An 8,331-nucleotide genomic window follows, 5' to 3' on the forward strand; every position below is an offset into this window, starting at 1 on the left:
GGTACTTGTGTTCCAGATCCGGACACGTTCGTTTCATCCGAAGAATATCTTGGAGTATTCGGAATGGGGAACCCGCCTTGCAATGCCGAAGACAATCTGCGCGCCGGACACCTCGTCATTGAAGCCTGGTTCAGGGGCTACTAAGGGAGTCCTGGATTAAGGGGTCCTCGGGCGTCCGACCTGTTGGACATGGGCCGGACTAATGGGCTGTGAAGATGCAAGGCCGAAGACTCTCTCCCGTGTCCGGATGGGACTCTCCTTGGCGTGGAAGGCAAGCTTGGCGACCAAATATGAAGATTCCTTTCTCTGTAACTGACTTTGTACAACCCTAGTCCCCTCCGGTGTCTATATAAACTGGAGGGCTTAGTCCGGATATAGATATAGTCAGACAGGCTAGACTTCTAGGGTTTTAGCCATTACGATCTCGTGGTAGATCAACTCTTGTAATACTCATATTCATCAAGATCAATCAAGCAGGAAGTAGGGTATTACCTCCATAGAGAGGGCCCGAACCTGGGTAAACATTGTGTCCCCTGTCTCCTGTTACCATCGACCTTAGACGCACAGTTGAGGACCCCCTACCTGAGATCCACCGGTTTTGACACCGACAGCGACCATGTCCGTGTGGGCGGCGTGGTAGCCGGGGTGTAGCGTTCGGTGGCAGTGAGTGTTGGCCGGGGTGAAAACCTGCTCTATCTTCGGACAGACCGGCAATGGCGAAGCTCATTCCCTTCTTGAAGGCGTCGTCGCGGCTCTCACCGCCCGTCGTGCGGCTCCGGGGGAAACTCTGATCCTCGGATCGGGCGGTGGCGGCGCTCCGGTGTCGTATCCTTCCTGAAGGTACTGCTTTGGAGTCCACGATTCGTTGTATGCGGCTTCATGTCTTCGTGGTAGTGTGCTAGGGTGGTGTTGCTGCGCTCAGCGCTTTTGTATCATGCCTTGGGTGTGTGTGGTGTTGGCGTGCGTTTGTTTCGGATGATGTTGATCTTTGCTTTATATATAAAGCGGGGCGAAAGCCTTTTTCGATAAGTCTGGGTCCTCCCGCCTGAGAAAAAGTTCAGATATACTGGGGAGGATTGGCTGCAAGTCTTACTTGACTCAGAGAATGAGGACACGCGTGCAAAAGCGCTGCTTCTTTTGTGGCGCTGCTCGCATCTTCGGGATGACTGCATCCGCAGCGAAGGTAGACAGTCAATCAGCTCATCAGTCCAATTGTTAGAAAAGTATGAGGAAGAGTTCAGATTGACGGGAGCCGAGATGGAGGTGGGGTCGGAAGGAAAAACCCCCAAAGGAGGGAGTGCACCTGAACCGAGACCCACGTGAACCCGAGCAGGCGTTGGGTTCCCCCCGTATAGGGGATAGTAAAGCTGAACATGGATGCAGCGTTTGTGGCCGAAACTGGAGTTTGCGCTACAGGAGCAACATGTTGGAAATTCGCCCACAGGATCGATCACATCAAAACACACGAGCACACAAATCTGATAGCCAAAGGGCCCTTGTCGTGCCCTTGTTTCTCCTCTTTATTGATTTTCTATTTTCTCTCTTGACGTTACAATCTTCCAGCCCAGATCGTGTGCACAACTTGATGACGGCTTCATATGTACGTACGTTCTTGTCGCTAAGACGAATGAACCTATAATGAATAGAATAGCAGAGTATACGCCATTGGAGGGCTAAGCAGAGCAGATCAGGGCGGAGCAGAGGAGGAGAGCCCGAGGAGGACGATGGGTGTCGGCCGGGCTGTGTCGTGCTACGGCGACCTGGAGCGGCAGGTGTCGTGGTCGATGGGCGCGACATTGCCGGTGCGGTAGTAGAACTCGAGGGGGAAATTGAGGCGCGTCCAGAAGTCGACCTTGAGGAAGACGCCCTTCTTCCACCGCGTCCGCGCCTTGCCGGACAGGGTGATCGGCACCAGCTCGGACCTGACCGCCTCCTCCATGGCCTGCATCCCGGCGGGGTCCAGCCTCGTACCGCACGACTACCTGCTGTACGGCAGCGTGACGGAGCTCTCCCGGGCGACGGTGAAGGTCTCGGTGCTCAGCTGTAGCAGGGTGGTGCCGTTGAAGTTGACGTCGATGTTGAAGCTGGAGAAGGAGGTGTCGACCTTGGAATTGGTGTTTGTCAGCGCTCCCAACCCTACACGCACCAGCCGGACAGCTGCCGAGAGGGACCCAACAGGCAGCGACCCAGTCGTTGCCCCACGGCCCACCAGGGAGAGAAGGCCCAACCCACTCGTCACCGGCCCACAGTGGACGAAGTGAGCCCAGTACCCTCCTAGTACTTATCCCGCCCTGACCGAAGAGGAGATCATCCAGTGGATCAAGGCATCGTCGGCGGCTCGAACCCTAGTTCATCTCCGCTACTGTTCTTCCCCCAAATTCGTGTAACTGTGCTTGTAATCGCCACTATAATAAATATCAATAGATCCCTACCCTTACATCTGGTATCAGAGGCCAGACCACCACCTTCCTCCACCCGGATCTAGCGCAATTTGTGGAAACCCGACGCCTTTGCCATGCTCGCTCGCTTCTGGAGGCCATGGATCCGTCGATCCAAGCCTTCCTCGACCGCTGGGAGTCCCTCATCGCCGCCAACACCAAGGCCCAGCAGGTGACCGCGGCCAAGATCGACGACCTCCTCACCTGGAAGCCAGATCTGGAATGACGCAGCGCTGATTTAGGCGAGGCCATGACGGCGCTGCAGCTCGCGCCATCGACTCCTACACCACCAAGTGAGGATGCCCTCCAGGCTCCACCACCGCCAGCGACGCTCGACATCAATTCTGGTGCCGGGGCAGGCGCGGCTCGCACTCCTCACGGGTCCGATGACCGCGGCGGGTTCAACATCTCACGGGGGCCGTTGGGGGCGCCGTTCCAGATGCCCCCACCGCTCCCGGCAAACGGTTAGTGTGACCCTCCTCCTTCTCCCACCGCGCTATCCCCGTTCGCGCACGCCAGCCAGCTCCTCACCGGGCTCGGGCAGGCGCACCCATCCATCTCTTTTCCATAATTCTCGGGTGAGAACCCGAACTTGTGAAAACTCTCTGTGAGCAGTATTTCACCATGTTTGGGATTGCGCCTTCTTTTTGGGTACCCATGGCGGCTTTGAATTTTTCTGGTCCGGCGTCAATTTGGCTTCAGTCGATCCAAAAACGCCTCTTTGATTTTTACTGGAACTCTTTCACTGCTCACCTGTGTACGCGATTCGGCGTTATCGGCACTAGATGCTGATCCGACAGTTTTACACTGTCTGGCAAACTACTTCAGTCGCTGATTATATTGAGAAATTTGAATTAATCATAAACCACTTGAGCTCCTATTCTGACACTATACATCCGTTTTATTTTCTCACTCGATTCATGGAGGGGCTGAGGAAGGACATCCGGGCGGTGGTCCTGGTCCAGCGGCCACCGGACCTGGACACGGCTTGTGCCCTCGCCTTGCTACGAGAGGAAGTGGCTGATGGCGCGTTCGACACATTAACACGGCCACCCGAAGCGATTCCAAGGCCACCCGAAGCGACTCCAAGGCCGAGCATGGCGCTGCCACTCCCACCGCCTCCTCCGCGCCCCCCTCCACCCTCAGGGGCCACCTATCGTCGGGGGACGGATGCAGCGCGCGCAGATACATCCAAGGTGAAGGCGCTGCGCGATTACCGTCGGGCCCGCGGCCTCTGCTTCAAATGCGGAGAGCGCTGGGGGCACGACCACACCTGCCCGACTACAGTCCAGCTTCACGTCGTCGAGGAAATGCTAGAACTATTCGGCGCCAACGACAACCAAGACGACTGCGGCACTTCTACTACACCGTGTGACACTGCCATGGCCATCTCACGCTCGGCGCTGGACGACAGTGTCTCGCCCAAGGCATTCCAACTTCTCGCCACTATGCAAGGGCAAGAGGTTCTGTTGCTTGTCGACAGTGGCAGTTCTACGTCCTTCATCGACCAGAAGCTCGCGCAGCAGTTGAACGAAGCCGCTCCTCTCAAGCAACCGTGCCGTGTTCGTGTGGCAGATGGAGGTGAGCTGACTTGTACCGCATCAATTCCAGGCTGCCAATGGTCCTCTCAAGGCCACGATTTCGTCACGGATATGAATATACTTCCTCTGGGCACTTATGACGCCATCCTTGGCATTGACTGGCTGGAGCAACACAGCCCAATGACAGTCGATTGGAAGGCGAAGTACATTCAGTTTCCACCCCTATGGGACGAGCTCACCTGTTCGGCCACGAAGCCAATTCCAACACTTGTCATGTAATCAACAGTGTCCAGCTCCAGAATTTGCACCGCCAAGGCTCCCTGTTCCATGTCATCGTCCTGTATCAGCTTGAGGAGGGAGAAAAAGGCACTTCAACAGAACCACCTGAGCTGCAACACCTACTGGTGGAATTCGAGGATGTATTTGGTGAACCTTCAGGCCTTCCCCCGCGCCGTGCCTGCGACCATACCATTCCTCTGGTTCCCGGAGCGCAACCAGTCAACATCCGCCCTTATCGCCACAAACCAGAACATAAGACAGAGATCGAGCGTCAAGTGGCAGAGTTTCTTAAGTCCGGGGTGATCCAACGCAGCCAGAGCAACTTCTCTTCGCCTGCCATTCTCATCAAGAAGAAGGACGGTACTTGGCGGTTGTGCATCGACTACCGCCACCTCAATGCCATGACTCGTATCAGCAAGTTCCCGGTGCCTGTGATAGAAGAGTTGCTCGATGAGCTCCACGAAGCAAGGTGGTTCTCAAAGCTTGATTTCCGAGCTGGTACCATCAGATACGACTGGCTGAGGGCGAGGAGTTCAAGACGACATTCCAAACACACTCCGGACATTATGAATTCAAAGTTCTGTCTTTTGGATTGGTGGGCGGGCCAGCAACATTCATCGGTGCTGTGACAGAAACATTACACCCAGTCCTCCGACACTGCGTCCTCTTGTTCTTCGATGACATATTGGTCTTTAGCAAGACATGGGCAGAACACATTGATCACCTCAGGCCAGTCCTAGAGCTGTTGCGCAGAGATCACTGGAAGGTCAAGCGCTCGAAGTGTGAATTCGGCCAACAACAGCTATCTTATCTTGGTCACGTCATCAGCGGTGACGGCGTAGCCATGGAGCCTAGCAAAATTCGAGCGGTACAAGCCTGGAACACACCCAAGGACGCCAAGGAAGTGCGCCAATTCCTCGGCCTTGCAGGGTACTATCGCCGTTTCGTCCGTGGGTTTGGAGTGATAGCCAGGCCTCTATTCAACTTACTCAAGAAAGGGGTGCCGTTCGTTTGGACCGATAACACAGCACAAGCATTTGAGCTGCTCAAGCAACAACTGATTACAGCCCCAGTCCTTGCACTCCCAGATTTCAGCAAAACATTCACGATGGAAACAGATGCCTGCGACAAAGGAATTGGCGCAGTGTTGCAACAGGATGGCCATCCCATCGCCTTCATGAGCAAGAGCCTGAGCCCAAGGTACCAAGGGCTGTCCACTTACAAGAAAGAATACCTCGCGATTGTCGTCACCGTGGACTAATGGCGACCGTACCTTCAGCACAGCGAGTTCATCATCCACACGGATCAGAAAAGCCTGATACATTTGGAGGAACAAAGGCTCTCAATGCCTTGGCAACAGCGTGCATTCACGAAATTACTGGGACCGAGGTACACTATTCGTTACAAAAAGGGCACAGAGAACACTGCCACTGACGCCCTATCCAGAGCTCAGTCGCAAGACCTCCTGTTCAGCATCACTTCTTGCCAGCCCTCATGGCTCGAGGACATCGTCGCCAGCTATAACTGCAACCCACAAGCACAGAGGCTGCTAGAGCAGTTGGCAGTGAAAGAAGACCCCAAGGGACGTTTCTCGTTATAGAATGGAATTCTGCGTTTCCGAGGACACATTTGGCTGGGTGGATCGACCGAACTTCAACAGCGCATCCTGGCAGCTTTTCATGATAGCTCGATTGGGGGGCATTCTGGGTTCCCAACGACGTTCAGGCGCGTCCGTCGCCTCTTTGCATGGCCGAAAATGAAGACCCATGTCCTACAGTACGTTCGGTGCTGCCCAACGTGTCAGCAGGCTAAACCAAATAGAGCTGCATCACCGAGGATGCTCCAGCCACTACCCATTCCACAGCAGCCGTGGGAAATGATCACGATGGAATTTTGTGGAAGGCCTGCCTCAGTCCGGTAAATTCAAATGCCTTTGGGTTATCGCGGACAAGCGCACCAAGTTTGCTCACTTCCTCCCGCTGACGCATCCATACACGACAGCAAAGTGGCCCTCCTCTATATGAACAACGGGTACAGGATCCACGGATTCCCAGCAGCCATTGTGTCTGATCGCGACCCGGTTTTCACTAGCCTTTTTTGGAGGGAACAGTTCAAGTACGCTGGTACAGAGCTGCGGATGAGCACAGCAAACCATCCGCAAACGGACGGACAGACGGAAAGGATAAACCAGTGTGTGGAGACCTACCTCAGATGCTTTGTGCACGCTTGTCCGACGCGGTGGAGTCACTGGATCCCTCTTGCTCATTTCTGGTACAACTCTTCCCATCACTCCAGCATTGGAATGTCGCCCTTCAAAGCGGTGTTTCGGCACGACCCACGACACTGGGGAATCACTTCTACCTCTGAATGCACAATCCCCGCGCTCCATTCTTGGCTGGACGAGCGTGCAGTGGTACAAGACCTACTTCAACAGCATCTCAATAGAGCGCAGCAAGACATGAAGACTCAGGCAGACAAACGGCGATCGCCTCGTACCTTTGAAGTGGGCGACTCGGTTTACCTGAAGCTTCATCCGTACATTCAAACCTCTGTCGCTCAGCGAGCCAACCACAAGTTTGCATTCAAATACTACGGGGCATACCAAGTCATCGCCAAGATCAATGACGCTGCATACAAGCTGGATCTTCCTCCACACTCACAAGTTCACCCAGTTTTTCACGTGTCTCAACTGTGCCACTGCCTTCGCCCGGGTACGCTGTCCAACTCTACCCTTCCACACCATACTGATGCACCGGTCATACCCATTGCAGTCCTCCAGCACCGTTGGCGCAAGAAGAATGGTGCCATGGTCGAGCAGGTCCGTGTGCACTGGTCAGACGAGGCGGCTTTCGGGGACATTTGGGAGGATAAAGCAGCTCTGCAAGCTCGCTTCTCAGCAGCTGAGGCTTGGGGGCAAGCCTCGTCGCAAGGAGGAGGGGATGTCAGCGCTCCCAACCCACCAGCCGGACAGCTGACGAGAGGGACCCAACAGGCAGCGACCCAGTCGCTGCCCCATGGCCCACCAGGGAGAGAAGGCCCAACCCACTCGTCACCGGCCCACAGTGGATGAAGTGAGCCTAGTACCCTCCTAGTACTTATCCCGCCCCGACCGAAGAGGAGATCATCCAGTGGATCAAGGCATCGTCGGCGGCTCGAACCCTAGTTCATCTCCGCTACTGTTCTTCCCCCAAATTCGTGTAACCGTGCTTGTAATCGCCACTATAATACATATCAATAGATCCCTACCCTTACAGTGTTCTTGGCCAGAAGATCGAACTTGAACTATATGTCCCTGATGACGCCGTCGGCCGGGCTGTAGTCGAGCTGAGGAGCTGCGCGTTGGTCACCTCCATGTACGGCATCTGGGGCTTGTAGATGAGATACATGGCCACCATCGTGGCGCCCACCACGATGACGCTGACGAGCAGCAGGGTGTACAGGATCACCGCCATCCACACCCATGGGGAGCTCCTCTGCCTGTCATCGTACCGCGGCCCCTTCCACCCATGGCGTCGATGACCCACCTCAGCCGACCTCTCGTCCTGGTGGTGGTGGTGGTCCGCCTCCATCCTGCTATCTCCGGCCCTCATCTCATGTCGCGGGACGCTTCGAGCTGGGTTGATATCGGAGGGATGGAGTGTGGATTATAAGGAAATCGAGTTGGATGGAATGGTACATCCATGGTAATTGTTAAGTTGGATTTTGGAATTTTCTTAGCTCCCCGTCACGCCTTCTTTTTGTGTTCGCATGCTCAACAGTAAGGTAGTACTCATATGCTTTGCTTGCTATAGCTTTGCGCATCACTTGATGCAGAGGCCGGGCTAATCCTTTTTTTCCAAAAAAGTGAATACATTGCTTGCTTGCTTGCTTGCTAAGGCTTTGTGCATCACTTAATGCAGAGGACGAGGGTAATCCTTCTTTTCAAAAAAGAAGGTGTGTTGCTTCCTTCCTTACTTTACAACTGAACCATACCCTCTAGTCTACTAGCTAACCAGTAGTCTGATCCTCTCAACTAGTCATCATTAATTAAATTTCAAATCTTCAGTCATAGTTAAGTTAGTTACAGCCATGGG

General features: G+C 54.5%; 1 pseudogene; it reads right to left on the reverse strand.

Annotated features, from left to right (window-relative positions):
* Nucleotides 1–1,750: 1,750 nt before the first annotated feature.
* LOC123163985 (uncharacterized) lies at nt 1,751–7,827 on the reverse strand (annotated as a pseudogene).
* Nucleotides 7,828–8,331: the final 504 nt, after the last annotated feature.

This window comes from Triticum aestivum, chromosome 7D, assembly GCF_018294505.1.
Source record: "Triticum aestivum cultivar Chinese Spring chromosome 7D, IWGSC CS RefSeq v2.1, whole genome shotgun sequence".
In the NCBI taxonomy this organism is placed as follows: domain Eukaryota; kingdom Viridiplantae; phylum Streptophyta; class Magnoliopsida; order Poales; family Poaceae; genus Triticum; species Triticum aestivum.